Here is a 17,311-nt window from a genome sequence, read left to right as displayed (position 1 = left end):
GTAAACATAGCATCAGCAAAGGCAAAAAGTCAGGGGGCAACCATGCCAAGGAGGCATTTCCTTACATGGTACCTCTGGTACCAAGGGCCCTGATGCCAGGGAAGGTCTCTAAGGGCTGCAGCATGTATTATGCCACCCTAGAGACCCCTCACTCAGCACAGACACACTGCTTACCAGCTTGTGTGTGCTAGTGAGAACAAAATGAGTAAGTCGACATGGCACTCCCCTCAGGGTGCCCTGCCAGCCCCTCACTGCCTATGCAGTATAGGTAAGACACCCCTCTAGCAGGCCTTACAGCCCTAAGGCAGGGTGCACTATACCATAGGTGAGGGTACCAGTGCATGAGCACTGTGCCCCTACAGTGTCTAAGCTAAACCTTAGACATTGTAAGTGCAGGGTAGCCCTAAGAGTATATGGTCTGGGAGTCTGTTTTACACAAACTCCACAGCACCATAATGGCTACACTGAAAACTGCGAAGTTTGGTATCAAACTTCTCAGCACAAGAAATGCACACTGATGCCAGTGTACATTTTATTGTAAAATACACCACAGAGGGCACCTTAGAGGTGCCCCCTGAAACTTAACCGACTATCTGTGTAGGCTGACTGGTTCCAGCAGCCTGCCACACTAGAGACATGTTGCTGGCCCGATGGGGAGAGTGCCTTTGTCACTCTGAGGCCAGTAACAAAGCCTGCACTGGGTGGAGATGCTAACACCTCCCCCAGGCAGGAGCTGTAACACCTGGCGGTGAGCCTCAAAGGCTCACCCCTTTGTCACAGCACCGCAGGACACTCCAGCTTAGTGGAGTTGCCCGCCCCCTCCGGCCACGGCCCCCACTTTTGGCGGCAAGGCTGGAGGAAACAAAGAAAGAAACAAGGAGGAGTCACTGGCCAGTCAGGACAGCCCCTAAGGTGTCCTGAGCTGAAGTGACTCTAACTTTTAGAAATCCTCCATCTTGGAGATGGAGGATTCCCCCAATAGGATTAGGGATGTGACCCCCTCCCCTTGGGAGGAGGCACAAAGAGGGTGTACTCACCCTCAGGGCTAGTAGCCATTGGCTACTAACCCCCCAGACCTAAACACGCCCTTAAATTTAGTATTTAAGGGCTCTCGCTGAACCTAGAAATTAGATTTCCTGCAGCTACAAGAAGGACTGCCGAGCTGACAAACCCCTGCAGAAGAAGAACAGAAGACACCAACTGCCTTGGCCCCAGACTTACCGGCCTGTCTCCTGCCTTCCAAAGAAACCTGCTCCAGCGACGCTTTCCAAGGGACCAGCGACCTCTGAATCCTCTGAGGACTGCCCTGCTTCGAAAAAGACAAGAAACTCCCGAGGACAGCGGCACTGCTCCAAAAGAACTGCAACTTTGTTACAAGGAGCAGATTTAAATACCCCTGCAACTCCCCGCAAGAAGCGTGAGACTTGCAACACTGCACCCGGCGACCCTGACTCGACTGGTGGAGAACAACCAACTCAGGGAGGACCCTCCGGCGACTCTACGACTGTGAGTAACCAAAGTTGTCCCCCCCTGAGCCCCCACAGCGACGCCTGCAGAGGGAATCCCCAGGCTCCCCCTGACCGCGACTGTCTGAACTCCATTTCCCGACGGCTGGAAAAGACCCTGCACCCGCAGCCCCCAGCCCCTAAAGAAACGGAACTTCTGTGCAGGAGTGACCCCCAGGAGGCCCTCTCCCTTGCCCAGGTGGTGGCTACCCCGAGGAGCCCCCCCTTGCCTGCCTGCATCGCTGAAGAGACCCCTTGGTCTCCCATTGAAACCTGAAGGAAACCCGACGCGTGTTTGCACACTGCACCCGGCCGCCCCCGCGCTGCTGAGGGTGTACTTTTTGTGCTGACTTGTGTCCCCCCCGGTGCCCTACAAAACCCCCCTGGTCTGCCCTCCGAAGACGCGGGTACTTACCTGCTGGCAGACTGGAACCGGGGCACCCCCTTCTCTCCATTATAGCCTATGTGTTTTGGGCACCTCTTTGACCTTTGCACCTGACCGGCCCTGAGCTGCTGGTGTGATAACTTTGGGGTTGCTCTGAACCCCCAACGGTGGGCTACCTTGGACCAAAAACTCAAACCTGTAAGTGACTTACTTACCTGTGAAAACTAACAATAACTTACCTCCCCCAAGAACTGTGAAAATTGCACTGTGTCCACTTTTAAAACAGCTTATTGTGTTTTATGTAAAAAGTATACATGCTAAAGTAATGATTCAAAGTTCCTAGAGTACTTACCTGCAATACCTTTCAAAAGAGCTTTACATGTAAAATTTGAACCTGTGGTTCTTAAAATAAACTACGAAAAGATATTTTTCTATAACAAAACCTATTGGCTGGATTTGTCTCTGAGTGTGTGTACCTCATTTATTGTCTATGTGTATGTACAACAAATGCTTAACACTACTCCTTGGATAAGCCTACTGCTCGACCACACTACCACAAAATAGAGCATTAGTATTATCTCTTTTTGCCACTATCTTACCTCTAAGGGGAACCCTTGGACTCTGTGCATGCTATTCCTTACTTTGAAATAGCACATACAGAGCTAACTTCCTACAATAGTCATGCACTTCACTTCCAGTTCACTAACCATCTAGTGTTTTCACAGAGTAGTCTACAAAATCAACCCTGGACTGGCTCGAGCTTTTGTGAGCCCCCATGAACCTTATTCTGTAGTCCTCACTGGTGAATCCAAAGCCCTCAATCAAGGTAGCTTTCATGCAGTCATAGGATTCAGCATCTGCACCAGTGAGTGTGAGGAGCCTATCCCTACACTTACCAGTGAACAGTTCCCAAAGGAGAGCTCCCCAGTGAGACATTTTCAATATTCTGGTTCCACAGGCCCTCTCAAAGGCTGTTAACCACTTGGTGATGTCATCACCTTCCTCATACTTGGGGATAATCCCTTTAGGGATTTTAGGGGTGTTGGAGTGCTCTCTGTCCCTAGGTAATAACTTACTGCCACAATTAATGGGAGCTAGGCCCATTTCTGATATCTCCCTTTCTATAGCCAGGAGCTGCCTCTCCAAAGCTAATCTTTTTATCCATCCTTGCTAAAAGGACTGAGGCTGCCCTCCGTGTAACCAGAAGAACTAGACTTCCCTGTGGGAGACGCAGATCCTGTGAGCACTGTCCCTGGAGTCAGGGGCTTTGGGGCCCTGTCCTCCCTAATTGGGTTTGGAGGGGGAGATCAGGATACGGATCCTTAACTTCTTCCCCATCTGAGGGGGGATGTCTTCCGCCTTAGTAGAGGGTTCCTTTGCATACTCTGCCAAGAGCTCCTGGAGCTTAATCTTGGTAGGTTTGGAGGTAAGGTGTGAGGTTGAGTTCCACAACCATGTCCTCTGAGTTGCCCATTTTGTTACTGAGGTTGGGGATGTCTTTTCAGAACTAAAGGCTACTTTTAGCTACTTACCCCTAATTAAGGTAACTTTTAAATCTTAAAAGGAAATGCTAAAGTGGACTTAAGCAAGGCCCTAGCAGGACTTTAAAAAACTAATTAGAAAAATTGTCAATTCAAAAAATCAATTGAATTTAAAGGCAATTTTGGAACTTAGTCATGTGATCAAATGTTGGCTGAGTAGTCCCGCAAATGCAAAGTTGTAGATCCCACCACTGCCACCAATGTAGTAAGCTGGCTCTGTCTATAGTATACAGAAATTAGGTATAGTATGCTAACAGAGACTAAATTAGATAATACTAATGCTTTCTGTAGGAAGCTGGCTCTGTATATACTATTTCAAAGTAAGAAATAGTGTGCACAGAGTCCAAGGGTTCCCCTTCCCCTTAGAGGTAAGATAGTGGCAAAACTAGATCATTCTAATGCTCTATTTAGTGGTCAAACAGTAGGCTTATCAGAGGGTAGTGTTAAGCATTTGTTGTACACACACAGGCAATAAATGAGTAACACACACTCAGACTTACTCCAGGCCATTAGGTTTTTATATAGAAAAATATATTTTCTTAGTTTGTTTTAAGAACCACAGGTTCAAGAATTGAATTAAACACACAAAATGAAAGGTACTTCACACAGGTAAGTTAGGAACTTTGAATAAAAGCAATATCATATACAGTCTTTGTTAAAATGGCAATAAGCAATTTTAAAAGTGGACACTGCAAAAATGAACAGTTCCTGGGGGAGGTAAGTAAAGGTGAGATTGTGAGGTAAGTAAAACACTTACAAGTCTCAGTTTCTGGGCATAGACAGCCCACCGTTGGGGGTAGTAGGCACACAAAACACACCCACAGGGGCGGCCGGGTTCAGTGTGCAAAGCAGGCATTGAGTTTCAGATAGGAAACAATGGAGGGACCCGGGAGGTCACTCTAGCGGTGCAGGCAGGCTCAGAGGGGGGCTTCTTGGGACAGCCACCACCTGGGCTAGGCAGAGGGTCGCCTGGGGGTCGCTCCTGCACTGAGGTTCGGTTCCTTCGGGTCCTGGGGGCTGCGGGTGCAGTGCTGGTTCCAGTCGTCGGGTCCCTTGTTACAGGCAGTCGTGGTCAGGGGGAGCCTTTGGATTTTCTCTGCAGGCGTCGCTGTGGTGGTCCAGGGGGGTCGTCTCGGGCTACTTATGGGGTCGCAGTCGCCGGGGAGTTCTCCCTGTGGTGTTTGTTCTCTGGATCTCAAGCCGAGGGCATCAGGTGCAGAGTGCGAAGTCTCACGCTTCCGGCGGGAAAAGTGAAGTCTTTAAAAGTTGCTTCTTTTTTGCAAAGATGTTGCTGTTGTTGAGCAGAGCCGCTGCTCACTGGAGTTTCTTGGTCCTGGGGGTCAGGGCAGTCCTCTGAGGCTTCAGAGGTCGCTGGTCCCTGTTGGATGCGTTGCTGGTTGCAGGTTTTCAACTCAGGAGACAGACCGGTAGGGCTGAGGCCAAAGCAGTTGTCGTCATCCGTCGTCTCTGCAGGCTTGTAGGTCAGCAGTCCTTCTTTGTAGTTCAGGTTGCAGGAATCTGATTTCCTGGGTTCTGGGGTGCCCCTAAATACTAAATTTAGGGGTGTGTTTAGGTCTGGGAGGGCAGTAGCCAATGGCTACTGTCCTGGAGGGTGGCTACACCCTCCTTGTGCCTCCTCCCTGTGGGGAGGGGGGCACATCCCTAATCCTATTGGGGGAATCCTCCAAAACCTCCAAAACTAAGATGGAGGATTTCTAAAGGCAGGGGTCACCTCAGCTCGGGACCCCTAGGGGCTGTCCTGACTGGTGGGTGACTCCTTCTTGTTTTTCTCATTATCTCCTCCAGCCTTGCTGCCAAAAGTGGGGGTAGTGGCCGGAGGGGCAGGCATCTCCACTAGCAGCGATGCCCTGGGGCGCCCTAACAAAAGGGGTGAGCCTTTGAGGCTCACAGCCTGGTGTTACAGTTCCTGCAGGGGGAGGTGTGAAGCACCTCCACCCAGTACAGGCTTTGTTCCTGGCCACAGGGTGACAAAGGCACTCTCCCTATGTGGCCAGCAACATGTCTGGTGTGTGGCAGGCTGGCAGAAACTGGTCAGCCTACACTAGAAGTCGGATTGGTATTCAGGGGGCATCTCTAAGATGCCCTCTGGGTGCATGTTACAATAAATTACACTGGCATCAGTGTTTATTTATTGTGCTGGGAAGTTTGATAACAAACTTCCCAGATTTCAGTGTAGCCATTATGGAACTGTGGAATTCGTGTTTGACAAACTCCCAGACCATATAGTCTTATGGCTACCCTGCACTTACAATGTCTAAGGTTTTGCTTAGACACTGTAGGGGCATAGTTGTCAGGAATAAGGCTGTGCGCGGTCCAGGTCCCGCACGAAACTCCGCTGCGCAGATTTGCGACGCTTTATGCGCACCACTTGTCATCCCCACTTGTTCCAAAAGTGGCCATCAGCATCGTCTGCCCTGTGGTAAAGCTCATGTAGCTGCAGGTTCAGGACATTGGTGGACAAGATGCACTTATCAGTGCTATCCTAGGAAGGGACTACAATTCCCATGTTATTTAGAGGCAGCAGCCATCTTGTGGTGTGGCAGGCCTATAAAGCCCAGCCACACCCAAGCACGTTGCTCTCTATTTTGAAATCTTTGATGCAGCCAGACCTCGTGGGGGTTTCTCTGGAGAAGAGCAGAGTTCCAAAATGGCAGTGTCATCCAACCGAAGTATCCTTGTTTCCATGGTGCATTCAAAAATGAGTAGGTCGTACTCGTAGCGGTAAGGCCTTGCTGAATCCAATTTTGAAGGAAGTCGTTACTTTCAAAAGGTAACGCGCCCCTTAGCATAACGAGCGAAGCGTTTCATGCCACGCTGGTAAAGTGCCCTGGGCACGACATTTAAAGCGCTTCAGTTCACAGGAGTAAAGCGCACTTGACACAACATTCGAAGTGCTTCAGTTCACAGGAAGTAAAGCACCCTTCGCACAGCAATCAAAGCGCTTCAGTTCATAGGAGTAAAGCGCACCTGGCTCAACATTTAAAGCACTTCAGTTCACAGGCATAAAACGCACTTGGAATGATATTCAAAGCGCTTCAGTTCACAGGTAGTAAAGCGCCCTTGGCACAGCAATCGAGGCGCTTCAGTTTACAGGAGTAAAGCGCCCTTGGCACAGCTTTCAAAGCGCTTCAGTTCACAGGAGTAAAGCGCCCCTGGTCCAATAATCAAGGCGCTTCAGTTTACATGAGTAAAACTTTTAGGCCTAGGAGGCAAATGTGAAAACATTTCAAAGATAAGCAAATCATAAGTTCATTGTTTTTGGAAGCATAATATGTGGGAGACATATTTAAGTCTGTGATGATATGTGAGATACATATTTAAGTCTTTGCGAATTTCTAGACTGAGACCAAACGTTTTATGTTTATGAATGCATAGTAGTTGCATGATTGATGTTCAGAGTATGTTCATGGTCCAAGCTCTTGCCTTCTCAAGGTTCAGAGGTCTCAGTTCGTTCTTGTTCCATGATTCAGAGAAGGGCCACTCCCAGTTTTGTTTAATGCTCATGACATCCTGAAGTATCTTGATTTTACTAATTGTTCTTGTTCCTTGATTCAGAGAAGGGCCATGCCGAGTTTTGTTTAACGCTCATGACATCCTGAAGTATCATGATTCTACCAACACTTGCATCCACGGAGACTCCTTTGTCTAATCCATAAGGGTCTCTACTCTTTACACCCTCAGAGACCCCTTTGTCTATTCCATAAGGGTCTCAACTCTTGCACCCACGGAGACGCCTTTGTCTATTCCATAAGGGTCTCAACTCTTGCATCCACGGAGACGCATTTGTTTATTCCATAAGGGTCTCAACTGTTGGACCCACGGAGACGCCTTTGTCTATTCCATAAGGGTCTCAACACTTGCATCCACGGAGACGCCTTTGTCTATTCCTTAAGGGTCTCAACACTTGCATCGACGGAGACCCCTTTGTCTCAGTGTATAATTGAATGTTAAGGCTGTTATGAACAAGTATATACATACAAGCTTAACAATATTTCCTTTTCAGATCTCTCTCCCTGCTGTTCACTGGCTTCACCATAACTCTGTGCTGTAATAGCTTCCTGAGTTGATGACGCCGGAAGGTGGGCCTTTTGTTCAGCGGCGTGCAGATCCCGAGGAAAGGACACTGTGGCAATAGTGCTCATGCACATATGCCCTCACCTGTGGTATAGTGCACCCTGCCTTAGGGCTGTAAGGCCTGCTAGAGGAGTGACTTATCTGTACCATAGGCAGTGTGAGGTTGGCATGACACTCTGTGGGGAGTGCCATGTCGACTTCGTTTTTTTATCCCCCAACAGCACACAAGCTGTGAGGCAGTGTGCATGTGCTGAGTGGGGGTCCCTAGGGTGGCATAAGACATGCTGCAGCCCTTAGAGACCTTCCCTGGCATCAGGGCCCTTGGTACCAGGGGTACCAGTTACAAAGGACTTATCTGAGTGCCAGGGCTGTGCCAATTGTGGAGACAAAGATACAGTTTAGGGAAAGAACACTGGTGCTGGGGCCTGGTTAGCAGGGTCCCAGCACACTTTCAATCAAAATTTAGCATCAGCAAAGGCAAAAAGTTAGGGGGTAACCATGACAAGGAGGCATTTCCTTAACTTTCTTTTGTGGTAGTGTGGTCGAGCAGTTAAGTTGGGGGAAGTGGGTAGGTGGTAAAGGTCAGCACACAACATACACCCTCAGTGGCACATGGGCAGCTTGGTGCAAACACAGCTTTGGGTGCCCAGTGGTTTTCTATGGGGGAACCCTCGGGTCACATAGATGCTGCAGGCTGGGTTCAGGGGGTCGGTTCCAGAAAACCAAAGGATGAACAAGTAGGAGAGGTGCTCGCCGGGCGTTGCTGGACCATAGGTTTGATTTCCCAAGGCCAGGGAGCTGCTGGTGCAAGAGTACCTTTGGGCATTGAGAATCTTTATCGAACCTGGTCGCGGTCAAGGGGCTCCTCTGGATTTAGGCTACAGGTGTCATCTTGTTAGCCAGGAGGGATCAACCCAGGGTGGACTATAGGTCGGTATTGCCTGGGGACCTTCCCTGGACTCCGCCAGTGGGCATTGGTTGCGGAGAGGACAGGGCTCACGGATCCGGGGTCAGTTCTTGGTCCTTTTGGAGGGTTTCTTCTGGACAGGGACTCTGTCCTCTGGAGTTCTTGGTCCTCTTGTGGGCAGGCAGTCCTCTGGAGTTTGTAGAGGTTGCTTTTCCAGCAGGATGCGTTGCCTTTTGGTACCAGGAGTCTTGAAGCTGCAGACCGGCCAGTGGGGCTGGGGCCCAAGTCAGTTGTAGTCTGGAGTCTCCACTGCTGGGGTTGGCTCTTCAGTCCTTCTTCTTTCTTGAAGTTGCCAGGAATCTGGTGAGCAAGGTTCAGAGGGTGCCCCTAAATACCAGATTTAGAGGCGTTACATGGGTCAGAGGGCAGTAGCCAATAGCTACTGTCCCTTAGGGTGGCTACTCCCTTCCTGTGCCCACTCCCTTTTGGGGAGGAGGCACATTCCTATACTTAATGGTCACTGTCCTCCAAAACAAGATGGAGGATTCTTTAAGGAGGGGAATTACTTAAGCTCTGGACACCCTAGGGGTGGTCCTAGCTGTAGAGGTCATTCTTCCTTATTTTACCTAATTTTCCCATCCGACACACAGAGCAGGCTTTGTTCCTGACTCCAGAGAGCACAAAGGCTCTCACCCCTTGTGGTCAGAAACCTGTCTGTTAGTGGCAGGCTGGCACAGACCAGTCAGCCCTACACCAGAGGGTTGGGTGAAATACAGGAGGCATCTCTAATGTCCCCTCTGTGTGCATTTTACAATAAATCCAACACTGGCATCAATGTGGTTTTATTGTGCTGAGATGTTTGATACCAAGCTTCCCAGTCTTAAGTGAGTCCATCATGGAGCTGTGGAGTTCTTAATGACAAACTCCCAGCCCACGTGCTTACCATGGTCACACTGCACTTACAATGTCTAGGATTGGGCTTAGATACTGTAGGGGCATATTGCTCATGCAGCTCTGCCCTCATCTGTGGTATGGTGCACCCTGCCTTAGGGCTGTAAGTCCTGCTAGAGGGTTGACTTACCTATGTCACAGGCAGTACTTTGTGGATGTTGCACCCTGGGAGGGGTGCCATGTCGACTTTAACTTTTTCTCCTCACCAGCACACACAATCTGAAATGGCAGTGTGTATGTGTTTGATGAGGGATCTCTTAGGGTGGCACATTACGTGCTGCAGCCCTTAGGGGCCCTCCCTGGTCACAGAACCCTTGGTACCACTGGTACCTGTTACAAGGGACTTAGCTGTGTGTCAGTTGTGAAAACAATGGTACAGTTTAGGGGAAGAACAGTGGTGCTGGGGCATGGTTAGGAGGATTCCAGCAGACACTCAGTCAAGTTAGCATCAATATCAGTCAAAAAATGGGGGTGTAACCATGCCAAAAAGGGCACTTTCCTGCACATGCCACCTGGTACACTGAGGCAATTCCTCTTAAGACTGCCACTGCCCCTGCTGTTGCCAGAGCACTCATCAGTATCTTTACTAAAGTGGGTTTCCCAATGGAGGTAATTTCAGACAGAGGTAGGAACTTCATGTCTGCTTACCTACAAGCAGTGTTGAAGGAATGTTTTGTGACTGATAAGTTCACAAGCCCATACCACCCACAAATAAATGGTCTAGTTGAGAGATTCAACATAACAATGAAAGGTATGATCATAGGACTCCAGGAAAAACTCAGAAGTAGATAGGATGTACTTTTGCTATGCCTGCTTATTGCCCCTAAAGTGTTGCCACAGAAGGGAGTGGGGTTTAATCCTTTTGAACCTTTGTTTGGCCATCCTGTTAGGGGACCAATGAGTCTAGTGAGAGAAGGCTGGGAGATGCCCCTCAAACAGCCCAAATAAGACTTTGTGGAGTATGTGCTTCACTTTTGCTCCAGAATGGCTGAGTACATGGAAAAAGCAAATAAAAAACCTGAGGCCAGCCAGAAGCTCCAGAAGCAATGATTTGACCAAAAGGCTGCACTGGTGGAGTACCAAACAGGGAAAAAAGTATGGGCGTTGGAGTCTGTTACTCACATGGCCCTCCAGGACAATGGGAGTGGACTCTACCCTATCCTTGAGTGGAAAGGTGAGGTCACTAATCTGGTGGAGCTTGGCAGTCCGAGGAATCCTCAGAGGGTGATCCATGTGAACCGCATTAAACCCTACCATGAGGACTGATGTGACTATGCTGATGGTCAGGAAGAAGAGTGTGCCTCTCCCTGACCTCCTCTTCCACAACCCTGCAGATGAGTCTGTAGAGGAAGTAGTCTTCTTGGACCCCCCTCACAGCCCAACCGCAGACTGGCAGTAGGCAATTCCTGAGGCAGTATGGTCCCTAGTGAGACTACCTTATATTCCCATGATGTGGACACTGGAGACACAACACCTTGCCTGTCCAAAACAAATTCTACAGACAGTCTGATCAAGTCATGGAAAGCATCAGAGCTGAAGTAAGCAAGACACTGGAACTAATGTTGATTGAGTCCTCTGAAAGTCCCTGGGCCAGCCAAGTGGCCTTAGTCCTCAAATCTAATTCCAAGGAAGGTAAACCAGAGCTGAGGTTTTGTGTAGACTACAGAGGCCTCAATGCTGTCACCAAAACAGATGCCCACCCCATTCCAAGGACAGATTAACTTATTGAGAGGCTGGGTGCAGCCAGATATCTCGGTGCTTTAGATTTAACATCGGGGTACTGGCAAATTGGTTTGACACCAGGAAGCTGAGACCATACCTTTTGATACTCACTTCATTGTTCAAACTGACCACTGGCCTCTCAGGTGGGTGATTCAAATAAAGAGGGAAAATCTCAGTTGCGGTGGTCCTTCTCTATTCAGGGTATTGACTTGACAATGGAACACAGACCTAGGACTCACCATGCCTGTGCAGATGGACTTTCTAGGTTTTTTCACTTGCACAGTGAAGACTCTTGGGAAAGGTTAGACTTATTCCCTTTCGTCTGGGTTGGAGGGGGTTGTGTAGGAAAGTGCCCTTTTTGCACCCCTGCCTTTTTGCCCCTGGTACTGGGGTTTTCTGACTGAGGTGCATAGGGTTCCTACTAAATGAGTCCCAAGTGCTCTTTTCCTTAAACAAGGTAAAAGGTTTAATTGTGTACAACTGGCACCCACTGTAGTACTTCTGTAAGTCCCTTTAAAATGGTACCCTTGGTATGTAGGGCCTGGGATCTGAAGAGGATCCCTAAGGGCTGTAGCATGTGTATTGCCACCCTAAGGTCCCCACCCCCTTAAAAAATGCACACAGCTTACTATGGCTAACTGTGTGTGATGGTGCAAGCAATGAGTGGAAACACAACTTGGCACGCTCATTGTGTGCCATTTTCAAGTCACTGCATCTGATATATGTAAGTCACCCCTATAGCATGCCTTAAAGCCCTAAGGCAGGGTGCAGGATGTTTGATGAGAGAACAGATCTGCATAAGCAGATATGCCCCTGTGATATCTAGTTCAATTACTTAGACATTACAAGTGAACAGGGAAGCCATATTAAGATATGGATTGGGCACTGGTCAACACAAGTTACCCAGCCACAGAATGGCTTCACTGAAACCTATGGTGTTTGGGATCTGTTGAGCCTCCTTCCTCCCATTTTTTTCTGACCTGTTTAAGTTGGCATTAGGACTCTGGGCACTTTATCACTGCTAGCCAGTGCTAAAGTGCATATCCTCTCTGTCTGAGTTGTATTGGTGATTGGTTTATCCATGATTGGCATATTTGATTCACTGGCAAGTTTCTAGTAAAGTTCACCAGAGGTTCCCAAGGCCTGTAAATCAAATGCTACTAGTGGGCCTGCAGCACTGGTTGTGCCACACACATGAGTAGTCCTATAAACATGTCTCAGACCTGCCACTGCAGTGTCGTCGTGTGTGCAGTCTTGAACTGCCAATTCGACCTGCCAAGTGTACCCACTTGCCAGGCCCAAAGCTGCTTTTTTTTAATTTATTTTTTTACTACCTGTAAGTCACCCTTACGGTAGGCCACAGGTAGCCCCACAGGCAGGGTGCAGTGTATTTAAAAGGTAGGACATGTACTGTTGTGTTTTACATGTCCTGATAGTGAAATACTGCCATATTAGGTTTTCACTATTGCAAGACCTATTCGCTGTCAGTGGTTGACATGGGGATTGCCTTTCAATATCTTAAGTGCAGTTTCCGATTGGGAGCAGCTAGCGGCCTGGAGTTTGGGGTCTCTGAACTCACAATTTTAAAATACATGTTTTGGTAAAGTTGGGTTTTAGATTGTCTGGTTGAAAATGCCACTTTTAGAAAGTGGGCAGTTTCTTGCTTAACCATTCTGTGCCTCGGCATGGCTGCTGAATGCACATCTGGGTCAGACTTGACAGTTGGGCTGTTTGTGAATTCCCTCTAGACAGTGACACAAAGGGAGCTGAGGTGTGTTCTGCATATCCTGTCTTCATGGGCTGGAGTGGGAGGGAGGAGCTGTCACCTGCTGTGCCTGTCCCCTCAAAATACAGTCTCCAACCCCCTGATGTGTGTGCTGGACAAGGCATGGAAGAGGCAGGGTATTGTGCGCTACAGAGATTTTCCTTTGAAGTTTGCCTACTTCCAGGGCAGAAATGAGTGTAAGTATTGGACTGCTGGCACCACACTTTTAGATTACTTCTGGATCCAGAGGAACTTCTGCCAAGGCAAAGAGCTTGATGCTTGAAGAGGACCTGCCACTTGCTTTGCTGTGCTTGCCTGCTGCTGCTTCTGCCTTAAGAGGGAAAGAACTGGACTTTGCTTTCTGAAATCCTGCTTGTGAAGTTTCTCCAAGGGCTTGGACTGAGCTTGCCCTCTGTTCTGAAGTCTCAGGGCCATCAAAGACTTCATCTGCCAGCACCTGGTTACTCCTGCTGATGACCCTGACTTGCAAAGTGATTCCAATCCTTTTTGTGGGACCTTGAGAGTGAAAGTTGGCTTGAAACCAAGAAAAAACAGGCACACCGACTCCAGAACCGGCGCCGCTGCAAGCAACTCGAATCCGTTGTCCCCGATGGAGTGCAACGACCCCGACCGATGCAGCCTGGCTGAAGTCCCACAACACTGTGAGTCACGAATGCTGTGTCACTGACGTCTGTAACACCCAACTCCATTGCAGCGCCTGTAGCTCTGTGGCATGACTGTGAACCTGAGAGAGGTCATCCCACTGGGTCTTGACCCGCCGGATTCATCGACCCCGCCGGATCTTCAGGAACCAATGCCTCGCACCAACGCCGCATCACCTCCTATGCTCTGTAGTATGGAACCGATGCCACGCCGGATCCAGCAACTGCTCACCTCCCCGACTCCATGCACCAGCTTGTTTCTCTTGTTACCAAAGGTACTGTACCTGGGGGGTCCGTGTGACTCTGTGACCAGCGGCGCCCTCCACGTGAGTGGCATCTGTCTTTTAGGAACGACTCAGCCAACGACGTTCTGATAGCCCGAGTTGGAGCTATTGTGTTGCTAAGTGTTTTTATTGGGATTTAATCTTATAAAATTAACATCTTTACTTGTGTATGTTGGATGTTTGTCGTTTTGGTCTTGTTCGATTTAGATAAATATTGGATATTTTTCTAAACTAGTGTGAAGTCCTCTTGTGGTCTTTTCACTATGATTCTGTGTGTTTGTGCAAATACTTTACACATTGCCTCTGAGATAAGCTTGACTGCTTGTGCCAAGCCACTAAGGGTGTGAGTAGGGGTTATCTGAGCTGTGTTTCTCCCTTACCCTAACTAGAGTGAGGGTCCCTACTTGGACAGGATACAAACTGGCTGCCAACCAGAGACCCCATTTCTAACAGTATCAAACTCCTCGTCTTAATACATCCATACTGATGCCAGTCTTGGATTTGTTATAAGATGCACCCTTAGAGGTGCCCTCTAAAACCTACTGGTACTCTAGTGTGCTGGCTGACTGGATTTGACCGGCCTGCCACCACAGACATGTTTCTGACACCACTTAGGGTGTGAGCCTGTGCTCTCAGAGGCCAGAAACAATGTCTCCTCTGGAGGAATGTGTTATCACCTCCTCCAGCAATATGGCTAGTGAGTCTGCATACCAAGGCCAGGGATTTCGAAGTCCCTGCTGCCTTTGATATGTGATTTTGCAAAGATGGGGCAACCCAGTACCCTGGGACCGGGGTAAGTGAATAATATAACAAGAAATGTTTTGGTCCCACTGGGGAAGTATATGAATTAACCTCCAGGACAGTGGTTGTACCATAAAGAACTTTCTGTACTGATGAAGTTTCTGAGTAATATATCACATTTATTAGAAACTTAAATTCAACAATTTAAAGTAAAGTAATTGAGGTGCTCCTGTATAACGGTGCAGTGTGAGTTAATTATGTGTTAGTATAAGTGTTGAAGTGCTATTTACATGAAAACTAAAACCAGACTGCTTAAAAGCATGATGTCTCAAATAAGCACCTATAACCATAGGTGCTGTGAACCTGCTGAATTTTTCTAAAGTAAATCCACAATTTCTAATACAATGTCGACGTTTCGACCCCAATCAAAGAAATTAATTCAGACGGGTCATCATCAGGACAGAATACTGAAATAGGAAGCACCCCTATTTGATTGTACTCAGACACATCGTAGTTGTGTTAACAATAAAACTATACCAATTTGTTTCGTTAATAATACCACTTTTTTTTACTTTGCCATCTAATGCCCACAGGAAGGTCTTAGATCGTTCCATGAAAATGAGCCAAGTGTTTAAAGTCCTTTTTAAAACTTGTTGGCGTGGTCCTTTATTAAAGTTAAGGATCTGCAGCCCTGATTTAATCAGGTTAAATGCTTTGGCTGGTAGTTCAGCAGCATGGTGAATCTGATGTCATAAACAATGCCTGCTCTGGCAGGAGGTTTTATCACCTCTGCTAACATGTGGCTAGTAAATCTGCTTACCAATACCAGGGACAGCTGCCTTTGATATGTGACCCCGGCTTCACCCAGACCTGGCAGTAGCCACCCCCTGCCCTGAGCTAGTTGTGATCAAGAGTTAAAGTTGATGCAATATCCACTTGGCCCACTGTATGCCCCGGCAACCAGTGGAAGCTGAGATTTAGAGTTTGGAGCTAGTCATGACGTGCAGTGCTAATACATGGGAACCTTAGGGCTAGTGACTTGATTCCAATTAGCCTGGAATCAGGATGGACACACATTACCAACTTTCTACAACCTCATCACATGGGATGAGAAATGACCTGTAGATCACTGAGGCAGATAGACATTGTAGGCTCCCTGGGTGTGCCAGTTTGATCAGCACCAGTGCAGTCTGACCAGTATTGCATGGCTGGAAATTTTCTGTGAAGCTCAGCGACCTCTGAAAAATTGGTTGCTTGTTTAACAGTTTTGCACGTTTGCTGCAAGGTCTTTGTATCTCCTGGGTGCGCTCTCCCTGTGATGAACTCTTAGCATATTTTCATTCAGATTTGCTATTTGTCTTCTGTTTAGGGGCCTAATTCTGTCACTTACCTGGCCAGTTCACCTTTCTTCTACTTCCATGCCCAGTGGTAGCAAAACAGCTTGTTCACAGCCCTTGGGAGACCACAGCAGACAAGTCCCTTCCCAAACTATATCACCTCTCATACAACCAAAGTCTCCTTCAAGAAACCCAAACTAGTAGACAGCACCTGGCCTATAAGGCCAGTATTTATCTCTATTTAGAGGCAATGTGTACAGCCAGCCAAACAAAAAGTGAGTGTCATTCATAAGCATTCATAGAGCATCTTAAAGTTTTAATGTGGTCTATTATGTACTTTACAATCAGGCAAGCTGAGATTCAGTAGTACCAGTCAAAATGATGCTTAGATTATGGCCTGTGAACCCTGATATTCAAAGCTCAAAATAATAGGTGGGTCCTGGTGGGGTTCAATCTAGTGATGGGGGTTGGGTGCTGGTTTAGCATTTAATTAATATCGATTCTCCCTAGCCTATCAACCAGCTTCAGTTTGAGGTGAGCATTCAGAGAGCAAAGGACAGGAAAATTATCATGTGCGGACAGGGAAATTATTAGGTCTACACAGATAAAGTCAGTCTGTAGAGAGAAAACCATTACTTGCTCAACCATGTGTTATTTTTAACGAACATGTCATCCTGTATGCAATCTCGTTTCACATTTTATGCAAACTCATGGATGGATACTAGTGAAGGCAAGGACCCATCTTTATGGCACACTGCAGATTTCTCACCTTCAGCACATTTTAGTTCATTGCTTACATGGGTGTTGGTAAATAGGTCTGTGTCCTAAATATTATTCCACCAATTTAACCCTGTAGCCTGGGATAAAGCGGGTACTAATCACCCTCCGATATGGACGGTGGTACACATAGGGTGCACCTTTCAACTGATAAAGCCTAGTTTCTAACCTTGAACACAGTGTTCAGGAGACTTGCAGATTGAGTACCCTACTGATGGTAGAGTGGAATGAATGTAAGGCAGGAAAAAAAAAGCAAATAGGGCAGACCTGGCCAGCTTTTCCCACAACATACTAGGACTTGTCACTCCTAATTGGGTAGGACCTAAAAAAAACTTTCATATTTAGGAGTAGTGAAACAGAATAGATTTCTTGCACTTGTGTAATGATCATGTTACAAAGTCACCATTATTTGAATTGCCTCAATGCAAGTCATGTTTCCAATGTTCAGTTTGTTTCTAACTGACTTAAATGCTTTACATGTAAAATGTGATTTTGGGCAAAATAATCTCTTGAAAGAGAAAGAGGATTGTCTGATTAATGTCACAATACTGGATAGTCCTTGCTTGTTGATGAGGTCTAAGTGAAGGTACTTGTGCTTATGAGTAGGGATTGTAGTGGAGGTGGTTTGTTTGCAGGTGA

The 17,311-nt window shown here is 47.6% G+C and overlaps 1 protein-coding gene across 2 annotated transcripts in view; it reads left to right on the top strand.

Annotated features, from left to right (window-relative positions):
* Window positions 1–17,311, top strand: part of PFAS (phosphoribosylformylglycinamidine synthase) — a 546,904-nt gene that overhangs the window by 117,706 nt on the left and 411,887 nt on the right. The gene's annotated exons all lie outside the window — the stretch shown is intronic.

This window comes from Pleurodeles waltl, chromosome 7, assembly GCF_031143425.1.
Source record: "Pleurodeles waltl isolate 20211129_DDA chromosome 7, aPleWal1.hap1.20221129, whole genome shotgun sequence".
NCBI classification, from domain to species: Eukaryota; Metazoa; Chordata; class Amphibia; order Caudata; family Salamandridae; genus Pleurodeles; species Pleurodeles waltl.
Note: the sequence above shows the minus strand (reverse complement) of the source record. Positions and strands in the feature narration are given on the sequence as shown.